This window comes from Typopeltis vanoorti, chromosome 25 (assembly GCF_054136105.1).
Source record: "Typopeltis vanoorti isolate ZY-2024b chromosome 25, IOZ_Tvanoo_1.0, whole genome shotgun sequence".
NCBI classification, from domain to species: domain Eukaryota; kingdom Metazoa; phylum Arthropoda; class Arachnida; order Uropygi; family Thelyphonidae; genus Typopeltis; species Typopeltis vanoorti.
In genome coordinates, this window is record NC_143573.1 from 28,265,055 (window position 1) to 28,280,778 (window position 15,724).

Sequence of the window (15,724 nt, forward strand, 5' to 3'; positions counted from 1 at the left end):
ACCATAACTCTCTAAAGTAATGGAGATCATGAACAGTCAACTTCTTCAGGGTCTAAAGAACTACCAGGTAATCAGTGACCAGTAAGAACTTAATATGAATCAGTGGCAAGAACTCAAGATGCAAAGTATATCACTCATCTCTTGGTACATGCCATGGAAAGGTTTGAAGAAAAATGCTAATTTTGGATTTATCATAGCAATATGATGAACTGATGAATCTGATTTTAATAAATCAGATTCATCAGTTCAAATGTGAAGATGAAATTAAAAGAAAGATAATCATGGGGAAAAAAGCTAAGTTAAACCTGACAAAAATTATGAGGGAGGGAGGTGTGAGTAAGGCCACAAAAGTTATAATTGTCAAAGCAATGGTATTTCCAGTAGTGACATATGGATATGAAAGCTGGATTATTAAGAAGAAAGACAGAAAATGAATAAATTTGTTTGAATTATGCATGTGGAGAAGACTATTAAGATGACCAAATAAGATTTTAGAGAGTATAAAGACACAATGCTGCTTGGAGGTGATGATCACTTAACAGAAGCTGATGTACTTTGGGCATATTATCAAACTGATGAATCATTGGAAAAGGCAGCTATGTTGGAGAAGAAGAGGAAGACCACAAAAGAGTTGGATGGACAACATAAAAGAACTTACCAACTTGAACTTGCAATTGCTGAAAGAAAGGACAAGAGGCTGAGTGGGATGGAGAGTCTTTGTGCACAAGCTCACCAAGAGTCAAAAATGACTGAATGGCACATAATAACAACAGCATGTTTTGACCATGTCTTTCCAAAAGGAAATAGACGATCAAAGCAAAGTGAAATTCGGCTTTCCTTTATAACGCTTGAATATATGTCAAATCAAATAGCAATCCTTTACCTTTTTTCTACAAAAGCATGATATCTGTTTTATACCTTTATTTAGGTACTCAAAAGATAACATACTGTAATAATTTATCACAGTATACCATTTTTGTGAGTTCCTAGATAAAAAAAAAAAAATAAATAAATAAATAATAAGTTTTCAGATTTTCACTTGGGGCAGTAACAAAAGATTTTCAGGTACCCATGCAGATAACATTATCTATTTATGTCTTGACATTAGCATAAGCTTTACGATCCTCATAAGAGAGATTCGAATGTATACTCTAATAGTTGTGAAGAGGACCTTTGTATGCAAGACCTATAGCATATTAGTAACAGGTGTGGACAACAGGCTAGCCAGTATTCACACCTATCCCTTTTTCCTATACATCTCTCACTTAATACATACAATCCTCTCACTGACCTCAAACCCAAATCACAGTCTGCTGATTACAGTAAGCTCCATTATTCCCGACTTATTTGATAAACTGGCAGTGCTCAAATACCCTAAGCTTCAAGATTTTCTATAACTAGTGCCTTAAACAGTGATCTCCATACCATTCAATTCTATCTCCTTCTTGCAAGAAAATATATTAGTTCACCTCCCTTTACTTTTGTAATCCCCAGCTTGCCAGACAAGATCAAGAGAGAGAGAGAGAGAGAGAGACAAGGAGATTAGTGTGCTTTCATATAAGATTCAATTCAATATCAATAATTATAACTCAATTTTCCATATTACAGAAACTTAAGATTGTTGGATCTCTACTATTACCAAAAATCCCTAGTTTTCTTCAGTATTACAGCATAACAGAACTATCCAGTAACAGCACATGGCTTTTATTAGTCTATTTCAAGTTCTGATAACTCCTGACCTTACATCAGCGGCACAGACGTTCTTCATAAATCATAAGCCCTTGGAGGAGGAGGGAAGTTGTGTTTTTGTAGTGTGTGAATAGTATGGAGTGGAGGGGGATCTGAGTATTCTCAGATCCTCTTCATTCCATAAAAATTCATAACAGGTGATTATGATAATTAAAGAATTATTCATAATAAATGCTTTCTAAGTGAAACATGTGGATGAAAGACTAGTCTTAACTAGGCAGGACATCCTCTAAACTTTCTCTTCTAAACTTGCTGTGATGGAGTATGGTAAATTTTTCCAAGTTAATTCAATGTGAATTATCCAAAGCATGGTTTGTAAAACCTGATTCACCTTGGTCATGACTGCAGGTGTATTTTTTATGTTCTATTCAGATGGTAATTCCCGTCTGTCCATAATTGACCAATTGCAGGAGTAGGGAAATCTATATACACCAAGAACTGTGAGAGAAAGAATTTAGTTTTTAGGAAAATGAATAAGAGTAGTTAGTTTCTAGTGATGCTTGAAGGCTGTACAAAGACTATATTCCTTTAAAAATTTGGCTATTCTTTCAGATATACCTCAGACACACACAAGGAATAGTGACAGTATTACTAAAATACTTACTATAATGCTTATGAACAGAAGGTTATAGACTGGGGAAAGGATTTTTTTTTTTTTTGATTCTGTAAGAACTGTAGCCATTGGATAGAAGGATGTGGTGTATATGGCGGAGTTCTGCTGCAAGAAAAGCCTTTGAAACAAAGATTGTAGGCTATATTGGTTAGAGTTTTTATGATACCATATTACTGAGAGGTGGAATGTTAAGCTTGTGAATGTATCTGTTTGTGTGAGTGAGTTTCCTCATATACTGTGAAAGAGAGGTTACCATCAGGAATGGTGTATTACTGTCTAAGAAGGCTCGACTATTGCATTTCTTTTTCCATCAGAAACTGGATTCTAGGATTTGATTATTGAGGTGACAGAAGAAAGAGTAATGGTGTATGGGCCATGAGGCTAAACAGAGAACACATCATCATCATCATCATCTTCCTTATACCCTCTTTTACCTTGCGGTGTCGAGGGTTCATTGATCATCGGACCTTACTTTGTTTACAGGATAAGGTGGTCAGCCTTATGCCCCAGTGTATCCTATGGCCTGTAGTGTTGAGTTCTCAAGGCCAGTTTGCCTGCTTTGCGGGATGAAAAACCCCAGAATAAACTGGGGAAAAAACCCTGCTGTCCAAGCCCAAGACTGGCTAACTTGGCTATGGCTGAGGAAGATCCTTCAGCTCCTCACGTCACCGACGGGAATCGAACCTAGGACACTCCTTCCCCAGGCATATGGTTGCGAAGCGCATGGCCACTAAGCTAACTGCGCGGACGATCACTGTACAAGACTTGCTCCTTAATTTTTTTTTCTCTTGTTCGAGTCCTCATTTCTCTTCTCATAATTCCTTCTTTCTGTAATCAGCTGACTAACTTGCCAGACATTTCTGCATTTACCAAAATAAAGGGCCAAAAGGCTTCACTTTGGCGATGCAAAATTATATAAATTAAGTGGATATTAAATCCAACATCATTTCACTGGTCTGACAGTTGTCAGACCAGTGAAACCTTATCAAAATAGACCAATAGGAGGCAAATATACAGATGTATTGAGTGTTTGTGCTTCCTATTAGGTTTGGCTGGGGAAACTGGTAGTATGGCAGTGAGTATATTCCTGCAAGCTCTCTGGTCAATTTTTGCACAAAACTTTTATATTTTCTGTATTCGGCTTTGAAATGATGTTGGATTTAATATCCACTTAATTTATGTAATTTCTACATTTGCTCCAGCTCCCGCTTTGACCGGTGTATCACTCTGCATAACCGAGCTCTCTCTCTCTCTCTCAATACCGCCAACTTTTCAATCTTTACATCAGTCACACTACTCTTTTGTTCAACACATTTTCTTTCTCTCTTTCTATCGTGTCACATTTAATCTTTCTTTCAATCCTATTTGCTGTTATTACATCACACATATTTTCAAGTGTATTCTGAGTTCCATCCACTACTTCGATCTCGAAATCAATGCTACTAGCTTCATATCCATCCCATGTGCTCCAACTTTTATAACAGTTTTCCATGTGGTATTCTGTAAAATGCCTTTGTAAAGTCCAGCAGTATAGTTATGGTGTAGCCATTTCCTTTATCCAGTTCAGATGGATAAAGGAAATAAAATGTGAATAAATTACTATGGCAGATTCTACCATTTACAAAGCTGGGCTGCACATAGTGAGTATCTCATCCCAATCTACCCACTGTTGAATTTTTCCTTTAACTTTTCTAATACTCTAACAAAGACTCCTGATATATTAATTGTTTAGCAGTTTGCTATCTCTGTCTCAGAGTCACATTTATGTAATGGAACTATATCTTACCCTCTTTCCACTCCCCTGGAATCCTGCCAGAGTCTAAGTCAGAGCTCAGATTTAGACTGAACAATTTCCTCACAAGCAGTGCGAATTCTGTTGTTCATTCACATGGTGCACAGGCTAACATGCTATCCAGTCCTACTGCTGTGTTCACATCGATATTTTTCGATATACTGATTGATCTACTGTTTATCTACCTCAATTCTGATATGCATATGTCATATCAGGAACCGTAAAACCTCCACCTGGATGATACACCTCTGCAATACGATCACTCTGCAACTAAGTATTTCTTTGTGTTTGTCACCTTCCTACCATTAGCATTGTTTAAATTCACCCCACCAAAGTCATTTTTCCTCTTACTTGCTACATAACAAAGAAACTCTACTGGATTTACTTTGGTCCACTTAGCTAATTTTCTTTCATAATCTGATTCGGCCTTTCTTATCATAATAATCGCCATTCTTGATTGCACTTTAAACTGCTCATCAGGATCACTTTTTTCTTTATATTTCCACCACAGTGTTTTCTTTTTTTGCAGCTCTGGCTTTATATCTCTATTCATCCACTTAATCCCCACTTGTTTTTATCCTTCTGATCTTGGATACGTAAATCTTTTTTTGCAGCTCTGGCTTTATATCTCTATTCATCCACTTAATCCCCACTTGTTTTTATCCTTCTGATCTTGGATACGTAAGTCTGGTACTGCTTCTTACAAACAATCTCTAAAGACTCCCGATTCACTACGGACATTCTTTTCTTATAGCTTTTGTAGCCATGGCAATTCCAAGATGCATCCTATGTCTGTCATAATTACCAGCTTTATAATTCAACATAAACCCTTCTTTGACAGAGAATTCCACATGTTTAGCAACTTCCCAGAACAACATTGCATGGTCACTCTCCACAATTATAGACAGAGTGTCCACCTTGGTTATGGATATATCTTCTGATGCTATTACCAGATTCACCACTCTCAAACCCCTGGTCCCCTCTATAACATGTTGTTTCAGGTAATTATCCTTTAGCAACTGTATAAATTCCAATCAGAATGTTTGAATAAAACAATATGGAAAAAGAAGAATCTTTGAGTAGAGACAAAAACCAGAATTTATAAAGAGGCAATCAGGTCTATTATGACATATAATGCAGAAACAAGACCAGACACTAGAAAAACAAGACAAATGTTAAACACAGGTGAAATGAATATATTAAAAAAAATAGTAAATAAAACTAGACTAGATAAAATAAAAAATACAGATATAAGAAAACAATGTGAAATACAAGCAATAAACAATTAGGTATCAGCCCGAAGAATAAAATGGATGGAAGATGCAGAGAGAAGAAGTGAAGATAGAATAATGAAGACCTAGAAAAATAATAAAAGTTACCATTAAAGTAGATGAAGGCTTGGTCAGAACAGATATTACATCTAATGCGTGAAGAAGAAAAATTCCACTTACAACTTGCCATGCCCTTTTCCTCCTTCAAAATATGTCGCCATAGTCATCATCAAATTCCTGAAAATGTAACCTCAAGGGGTGTACAATATATTATGATAGTGCTACATGAAAAACTTATATCATTACCAACTTCCTATCAACAATTTTCCTCCAAATCAATCTATTATCTGTCAAGATTCCAACATTATCAGATCTTAAATTTCTGTCTTCTAATGCACTTTTCACTATATCAATCTATCTCTATCTTGATCTTCCTCTGGGTCTTTTTCCAACCAACATGGCAGAGAATACTTGTTTTGCTAATCTTTCCCTTCCCATTCTGCTTAAGTGACCATACCACCTGAGATTAGCACTGCTAACACATTCCTGGATGCTAACAATGTCAAGTTCTTTCCTAATATCCTCGTTTTTAATATGATATTGCCATTGATGGCATCTGTACAAGCAACTAATCTTTCTCAGGACTCTAATTTCAAGATTACATGCTTGAACAGAAAGATTAGATCTGTAGTCTCTAGTCTTTGGTCAAGTGTTTTTATTTCTAATGAAGTTCTCAGATTCATAAGTTAAAATTGCTTTGAATTGTCTTGCACACAGCCAATTCAGTGTTTTAACTATTTTTTCTCTTATTCCATATAAATTTATGACTTCCTACCACACCAGCCTTGTTGATTCTGCCGTCCACCTCCATATTCAATCCACCAACTTCACCAAAAATCGCGCCAAAGCAGCCGAAATGCTTCACCTGCTCTATAGGTCCTCCATTCAGAGTGCAGTTAATATTTTCAATTCTTCTGCCTATTTTCATTGTCTTTGTCTTGTAGTTGCTGACCTTCATACCATATCTATTAAAACAGTTATTCAATTTAGAGTAATTATTGGGACAATAGATCAAGTGTTAACTAATAAATATTTATTAAATCTACTAGTTTCACCAATCCTTAGCTGTTGGCATCTTCAGGGTACAAGCACTTAGGTTAAAAAACATTACACAAATATGAATAACTATAAAATTCTAACGATTATAGTTACAAACTAAAATAGCATTGAACGTGAGTGATACACGTATAGTGTGTACATGATTAACTAGTTGTTGTTAAGGAACGTTCTGTAGTTTGCATTGTGTGTTAAATTCATTTCCTGTGTGTTAAGAGATCTAATTAGGGTTTTCCATATCTCTAGGAGTATTAAATCCTGGTTCCTGTTAAGGTTATCAACAGAGCGAGCAACTGTAGCTGCTTCTTTAAACATTCGGGAGTGGTAGTCTTCTTCTATGTAAGGGGAACAGCTTTTATCCCTGCAGCTGCTTCTTTAAACATTCGGGAGTGGTAGTCTTCTTCTATGTAAGGGGGAACAGCTTTTATCCCACTCAATGACATGGTTAGTTATAGAAAAATGAGATGACAGGCCTGATATGTCTTCTTAACCAAATAGAAGGCTTAAGATTTGGGGGGGGGGGGGCTGAGCCAAAATGCAGTTACTACTTTGCTTTTTTTTTTAATATTTGAGAATAGGAATAACAGCAAAAGATTTTGATTAAAAATGAATGAAATGGCAAACAAAATACATGAATTAATGCAAACTGCATGTTTTTAACCAACCTCCACACAATAAATCTTTCAAAACTTACAGCATATTAGCGCCATTTGTGGATGCTGATATGCTGTAAGTTCATCACTGTGTCATTTGATGATGACACAATGATGAACAGAGGCCTTCAAGTGGCTTCACCTCCCCCACCTATTGAAGGCCTAAATGGCTTGAAGTTCCATGTTTGGTCTCTAGAGCAAGGTTTCTGGATTATGTTAAAAGGAAAGAAAAAAGAAAAAGAAAAAATCAATAAAAAATAGAGGGAAAATCCTACCCATGGTACTCATGTACTATAGATTTATAACCTTCTGTGAATGGAAGTCACATTAAAAAAAGTTCACGAGACAACCTTTAACTTTTGCATCTGCAAGTTTTCAAGCTTCTTTATGATGCAGTAAGCTGGAAACAACTGTAAACAGAATTCACTTACTGGAAATTTCAACATGAAAATAGTCTGCACATAGCGTCAAATTTTTGCTGCAATTTTGGACAGACTAAGTATTCCATTAGAGCATAATCTTTACTTGTGTGACTCCATATGGCTTTTTATTTTGCACAACTTAAGACAATCTTGAAAGGCATAAAATATAGTTAACACAATCATAAACAAAATGCAAAGAGAAGAACTGAATAATATCGAAAAGTGAATCTGAAAGAAGACCATCAGGAACACTAAATAAGCATTAGCCTACTCATGTTGGATTTAGTGAGAATTTTAAGGACAATATTTTAATTTTCACAGTCTCATACATTTTCAAATTATCATGTAATTAAAGAGACTTACTTTTGCTAATACATATTGTATCTGCAATATACCCTGTATAACTGAGATTCACTGTAATAAATCTTCATTATATAATGCATTCAAACACTTGCTGGTGCACTAAATAGGAAAGAATTATTATTAAGAGAGACCTCCAGGAAGTCAGGGACTCATCAAGGAAGGACACATACTACACACACCAGCTATCATACTTGCAGTATTCTTGACAGCACACATACACAACATCCAATGACAATCCATTCCAATCATGCACCACCCTATGAGAGAAAAATCTAGCCCTCATCCCCCTTCTTAGCAGCATTCATTCTCAGCTTCCATGGATGCCCTTGTGTCCTTTCCCCATCCTCAATAAATTGAAAAAATTTCATCAACTGAAACCCTGTATGATCCTTTCAGAAGTTCTTAAGTCTCCATCATATCACCCCCCTCTTTCTCCTGTTTGCTAGTATATGAAGTCTACAAATTCTCAAACTGTCTTCACAATCAGTATTCCACAATCCTGGTATCATTTTTAATGCTCTCCTTTGCACTTTTCCATTATAATAGAATCACCATGGAAAACAGAAGACCAGACCTGCACACAGTAGTCCAAGTGTGGTCTTATCAAGGCCTTGTAAAGAAGCAAAATGACATTTTTATCTTTACATGGAGTGCTTAAGGGTCAAAGCTATATAACTGAGAGGAGACCTCCAAATAGACTTTAAAAGGAATGCGGAGAACCAACCAGGGCTTCTGACCTAATGTCCATTCCTCACCTCGTGGTGCACCCTGCTGGGTATCTACCTGGATACTGAACGAACAAGGATGGGCTGGCAATTTGGGATTTAGCCAACCAAATTGTATTCTTATTGGCTTAAACCAAAATACAATATGATGGTACAATATGACAAAATATCATGCCAGCTGGGGCGTCGCCCGTTTAAACAAGGACCCCATTGTTTTCGTCAGGGAACCAGGGCAAACGGCGAAAAGTCAGCAACTGGAACAAATCTGAAAACACACCCCCAACTCAACATCACCAGAGTTAAAGATTGGTACTATCAACATAAGAAGCCTGAATGGCAAAAAAATGGCGCTAGCAGAGGAATTAGATAAGTACCAGATCGACATAATAAAAGACAAAAACTGGTGAGATCTTTCTGAGCAATAAATACAAAATGCTATATTCAGGAAATGACAATCAAGGAAATGAAGGAATAGCCATAGTATTCAACACTAAATACGAGGCTAATCTTCTTGAATGGTAGGAATTCTCAAGTAGAGTGATGTTGGCAAATATCAGAATGGGGAATTGGACAATGAGACTTATTTATGATTATGGTCCCACAGAAGGTTCTACTAAGGTAGAAGTGGAGGAATTTTTTGAGACTTTAGAGAAAGCAACTGACACAATGAAAAATTGGTCCTTGTTGGGGATCTAAATAGCAGAGTAGGAAATGATTGTCAGACATATAAAAATATTTTGGGAAAATTTGGAGAAAAGAGCAAAGCTAATAATAATGGCAAATACCTGTTGGATTTCTGCTCAGGACATGGACTGGTTATTACTAACACCATGTTCCAACATAAAAATGTGCACAAATTCACATGGAGAGAAGAGGCTAGGAATAAGAAAAGTCTCATTGCTATGTTATTGTTGATAGTGATGTTTTCTCCCTGATGCAGGACACCAGAGTGTACAGAGGATTTGAAATTGGGAGTGATCACTATTTAGTCTTGAGCAGGATAAAATTGAATTTCATATGGAAAAGAATAACATGTAAAAAAGTTTTAAAGTGAATAAAAGTTGAGCAGCTCTCAGATATGAACTGTAGACTAAAATACACAAAGATTATTGAAGAAAAATTGAAAGAGATTCAGAACAGGAAAACCAAACTTTGAAGATTCAGTGGCAAGCCTTGAAGAAAACCCTGAATGATTCAGCCAAAGAGGCATATGGTGAGGTAGTCTGCAAGGATAGAAAAATCAGAACTCCATGGTGGACACAGGAAATTAAAGAGGCAGTGAAGGAAAAGAAGAAAGCATATCAAAAGTTCCTGGCAAATAAGTCAGCTTGTGCTCTTAGAAAATAAAGAGACAAATGTAAGGGAGCTAAACACTGTATAACTACCTAAACAAAAGTCGTGGGAAGACTGTGATTAGAACATAGAAAATAAATATCAAGAACGTGGCAAAGATATTCTGGAGGTTGTTGAAGAAGTTCAGAAATGGAGGAAAGAGTGCTGTAAAAGGAATTAGAAATGATAAAGGTGACATGAAAATGGGAGAAAAAGATATCCTTGAAGCATGGAGTAATTACTTCGAAAAATTGCTAAATGAAACAAGCAGTGATAGCACAGTGGTACAAACACTCAACAGGCATACGGTCAGGAATACATATCCATACTTGAAGTGGAAAAAGTCATCAAAGACTTGAAATGTGGGAGGGCAGGAGGAGTAGATGATATTCGACCTGAAATGCTGAAGTATGGTGGTATAAAAGTCTTACAGTGGCTGCACTGCATAATTCAGAAGGCCTGGACAGAGGGGTGAATTTCCGATGATTGGAGTAGAGCTCTCATAGTACCCATATATAAAAAGGGAAATAAAACTGAATGTGAGAATTACAGAGGTATTTCCCTACTGAGTGTTCCTGGTGAGATTTATGCAAGTATACTTGAGAAACGGTTGAGAAGAATTGTGGAAGAAAAGCTTGGTGAAGAACAAGCTAGATTCAGGCCAAACAGAGGCTGTCAGGATCAGATCTTCACTTTACGACACATAGTTGAGAAATCATGCGAGTATAAACAAAGATCTGCATTAAGTTTTGTCGATCTGGAAAAGGCATATGACAAGGTGCCAAGACAGAAGCTATTCAATATGATACAGTTATATGGTTTCAATAGGGCATTATATCAAGCAATACTTAGTCTTTATTTGAGTTGTAAGTCAGCAGTTAGAATTGAAAGAAGTACAGGAAGATGGTTTAATGTTAAATCTGGTGTAAGACAAGGATGTACATTATCCCCTCTGTTATTCATTATCTATATGGATCACATTATGAAGGAAAATGGTATTAAACCTGATATCAAAATTCATCATCATCATCAAATTCCTGCCATGTATCCACAAGGGATGTACAGGATATGATAGTACTACATGAAAAAATTATATCATTACTAACTTCCTATCTACAATTTTCCTCCAAATCAGTCTGTTACTTGTCAAGACTCCAACATTATCAGATCTTATATTTCTATCATCTAAGGCACTTTGTACCGTATCAATCCACCTATATCTTGGTCTTCCTCTGGGTCGTTTTGCTGCCAACCTGGCAGAGAACACTTGTTTTGTTAATCTTTCCTTGCCCATTCTGTTTAGGTGACCATACCACCTGAGATTAGCTCTGCTAACGCATTCCTGAATGCGTTAGCAGAGCTAATCTCAGATATCAAAATTGGAGGTGTTAATCTCAGCTCTTTGCTTTATGTGGATGATGTTATACTTCTAAATAAATCTACTACAAGTCTGCAAGATTCTCTGACTAAATTGAATAACTGTTGTAATAGGTATGGTATGAAGATAAGCAGTAACAAGACAAAGACAATGAAAATAGGCAGAATCGTTGAAAAGGTCGACTGTATTGTGAACGGAGAACCTGTGGAACAAGTAAAACATTTCAGCTTCTTAGGCACGATTTTTAGTGAAGATGGTAAATTAAATATGGAAATAGACAACAGAATCAACAAAGCTGGTATGGTAGGAAGTCAATTGAATAAATTCATATGGAATAAGAGAGAAATTAGTTGGAACATTAAATTAGCTGTATACAAGACAGTGTTCAAACCAGTTTCAACTTATAGATCTGAGAGCTGGTCAGAAGTAAAACACTTAACCAAAGATTAGAGACCGCAGATATGAGAGTCCTGAGAAAGATTACAGGCGTGAACAGATGGCATCAATGGCAATACCATATTAAAAATGAGGATATTAGGAAAGAACTTGTCAGCATCCAGGAATGCATTAGCAGAGCTAATCTCAGGTGGTATGGTCACTTAAACAGAATGGGTAATTAAAGATTAGCAAAACAAGTGTTCTCTGCCAGGTTGGCAGGAAAACAATCTAGAGTAAGACCAAGATATAGGTGGATTGATATTGTACAAAGACGATAGAAATATAAGATCTCATAATGTTGGAGTCTTGACAAATAACGACGGTTTTGGAGGAAAAATTGTAGATAGGAAGTTAGTAATGATGTAAATTTTTCATGTAGTACTATCATATCCTGTACACTCCTTGAGGGTACATAGCAGGAATTTGATGATGATATCTTTACATGTGAATGTTCATTTCAGCATTGCAATTATCTTTTGAGTTGTATTTACAATCCTCATTACATGTCCCAGAATTTCAACTTCCTATCTACTAACTAACACACGACACTGGATATCTAATCCCACCAAAGACTTTACATTTCCTAACATCCATTTTCCCATGCTCACAATTCTAGCCTGTTCATCAAATCATTCTGCAAGTACTGCATATCAGCAGCATTCCTGATTACCCTACCTATATTTGCATCATCAGAAAATACCTGTATGCCACTTCCCAATATCATTAATGTGCAGATTGAATAACAGTGGATCAAGCAATGATCCTTGTGGTACACCACCAGACATTACCTTAAATTACCATTACCTTAAATCTTGCAGATATAAGGTAATGATAATTTAAGTAATTTAAGTAGATTTAAGGTAATGGTAACTCATATCCCCCCCCCCCACACACACACACACCACTTTTTGATAATGACTGTCAGTCAGCCATCCTCTTATCTACACTAATATTCTATAATGCAAATCCATAGTCTCCAATTTATGCAACAGTCTACCATGCTGTATTCTGTCAAAAGCCTTAGCAAAATCCAAAAGTATCATGGTGTATCCATTCCCCTTGTCTGGTTCAATGGTATACATTGTTATAGAATGTGAACAAGTTGCTAAAACATGACCTTCCCTTAGGAAACCCGTTACACACTGCAAAGTAGAGATTCACTGTCAACCCATTTCTGAACGCAAGCCCTAACCAATTTTTCCAAAATCTTCACCACCACACCCGAGATACTAATTGGTCGATAGTTAGATACATCCATATTATGGATGATAACATTGTTATAAGTGGAATTACCACACATTCTTTCCATTCCTGCAGAATCTTCCCTGTTCTGAGACTCATATTAAGCAGCCTGGTCAAAGGAACAGTTCAGTTCAGATAAACACCCTTTTAGCACACATGCTGATATCCTATCAGTCCCTATTGCTGAATTCTTATTCAGTTTGTGCAACAGCTCTAATACCTCATCCTCATATACCTAAGTTTTTTCAAAAAGTGAAGAGTAGCAGTGAGCTCAATGTTGCGTACACCAGTCTGATAGCTTTTAACAAAATGGGTACTCATTAGTTGAACAACCCCTTCTGCATCTGTTACCCTCATGGCATCTGCATTTAGAAGAGTTATTCTTTCATATTCATTCTTTCTTTTACTTGTAGCATAGCAATACAGGGTGTTCGGGATAAATTTGACAGTTTCGTAAGGAAAAAGAAAATCTTCTTTGTATCTATTAAATTTAATGAATTGACAAAAAACATTACAGGCAGAGTTAATTACAATACTATCAACAAGATTTACTCAAAATAACCACCATTAGCATCGATCACAGCTTCAATCCTGCTTCGGAACCTCGAACAAGCTGATGCTATAGTCTCCCTGGGAAGGGCCGCAAAAACTGTTTTAATTTTATCCATTAACTGGGCTTTTGTATTACTGGAAGTGCGATTGGTGTCTTTTTCAACTGCGCCCCATACAAAATAATCCATGGGGTTAAGGTCTGGGGAGTTTGGAGGCCAAACATTTGGACTGGTGAAGTCATAGAAATTTTCAGACAACCATTTTTGACTTTTCCCAGAGGTGTGGCAAGGGGCCGAATCCTGCTGCCATACATACGGCCTACCATTGGCTACCCTTGTTATCCAGGGCTTGACTACAGTGTTTAGCAACTCCACGTAGCCATCTGAAGTCAACCTGAGGCCCTCTTGGAAAAAATGCGGAGGCATCACATTGCCTTCAGAGGATACACATCCGAAAACCATCACAGTTTGGGGAAATTTAGTCTGCATTACACGAGGAATGTCCTTTGTACTGTATGCAAGCCATCTGTTATTCTGCGTGTTGTGTTTTTGATCCTGGCAAAAGTTTTTCTCATCGGAAAAGAACCAGATTGTTTGTGGTTCCGCAGGATGTTTCACTCTGCTTAGAAGTTTCTTCGCGTTTATCAAACGTTTTTCACGGGCCTTTTCTGTAAGCAGCTGACCTTTGCGGCGCTTGTATGAGTAGTAGCGGAGGTCTTCATTGAGTGCAAGCTTCATAGTAGAGGCTGCAACATTCATTTCACGTGACAAAGCCCGAATTCCAATGCCAGGGTTCTTCAACACCTGTTCCTGCAGATTTGCGAGGAATTCTGCTGTACGAACGCAATCAGATCGTCTGCTAGGGATCTTTCTTCTTGCTACATCCTCGTAGTCACCATTGCAAGTCTCTAGTTCATGCCTGATTGTTTTTACTGTATTCAGGGAGCATTGGGCAGCAGTCGAAATATCCTTATTTTGATGGCCGGCACGAATCATCATGATACAAGTTATTCTCTTCCATGATTCAGGTGGGTTCCAGCTATCCATCCTTTCTGACATCTTGTATATGAATGAAGAAGGGTCCAACCTTTTAAATGAAGAGAAGTGTGTGTTAATACATGTAACTTACGGAAAAATATAATTAATTATAAATATGTCAAATTTATCCCGAACACCCTGTAGAATTATTGTGGTTGTCTTTAGCATGCAGAGTCAGTTTCTTTTCATACTCAGACTTTGCTTTCTGCACAACAGTTGCGACTATTCTAGCCTGCTGCTTATAATTTTCATAACAGACCTTATGCACATGGTATTCTTTCCACATCATCCATTTCTTACGAATCTCTTGCTTAATAAGATTACACATCCATTTGACTTCTACCATATTTATTCTTTGAACTCTGGGGACACATTTGGATACTGCATCATTTAAGGATTGTTTAAATGCTTTCCATGAACTGTTGATATTCTTCCCATCCAGCAACCAATCCCATTCCAATGAACTCAGTATACTCCTCAGTTGGTCATAATTTCCTGCTTTGTAGTTCAGCATGTAACCTTTTCTGAATGGAACATTCATAAACTTAGTCACTTCCCAAGTGACTATCCAACAATCACTGTCAGCAACCAGAAACACTCTCTGATACTAAAATCAATTCTAACACTCTTTGACCTCAAGTTCCTTCTGTCACATGCTGAACCAATCCCATTCCAATGAACTCAGTATACTCCTCAGTTGGTCATAATTTCCTGCTTTGTAGTTCAGCATGTAATCTTTTCTGAATGGAACATTCATAAACTTAGTCACTTCCCAAGTGACTACACACGATCACTGTCAGCAACCAGAGGCAGAATAGTTACGTCTTTAACTGAAACACTCTCTGACGCTAAAATCAATTCTAACACTCTTTGATCTCAAGTTCCTTCTGTCACATGCTGCTTGAGGAATGTCCTGTAACAGCTCAATAAATTCATTTTTATTCTTCTCATGAGATTCTACTGCTACCCAATCAATATTTGGATGATTAAATCTCCCATTATGATTACTCTTTTCACACTCATCTTTTCTATTTGGTGATG

At 36.9% G+C, this 15,724-nt stretch overlaps 1 protein-coding gene across 1 annotated transcript in view; it reads right to left on the reverse strand.

Annotated features, from left to right (window-relative positions):
* The window catches only part of LOC150092621 (protein lap4-like), a 737,075-nt gene that overhangs the window by 580,425 nt on the left and 140,926 nt on the right, over positions 1-15,724 (reverse strand). The gene's annotated exons all lie outside the window — the stretch shown is intronic.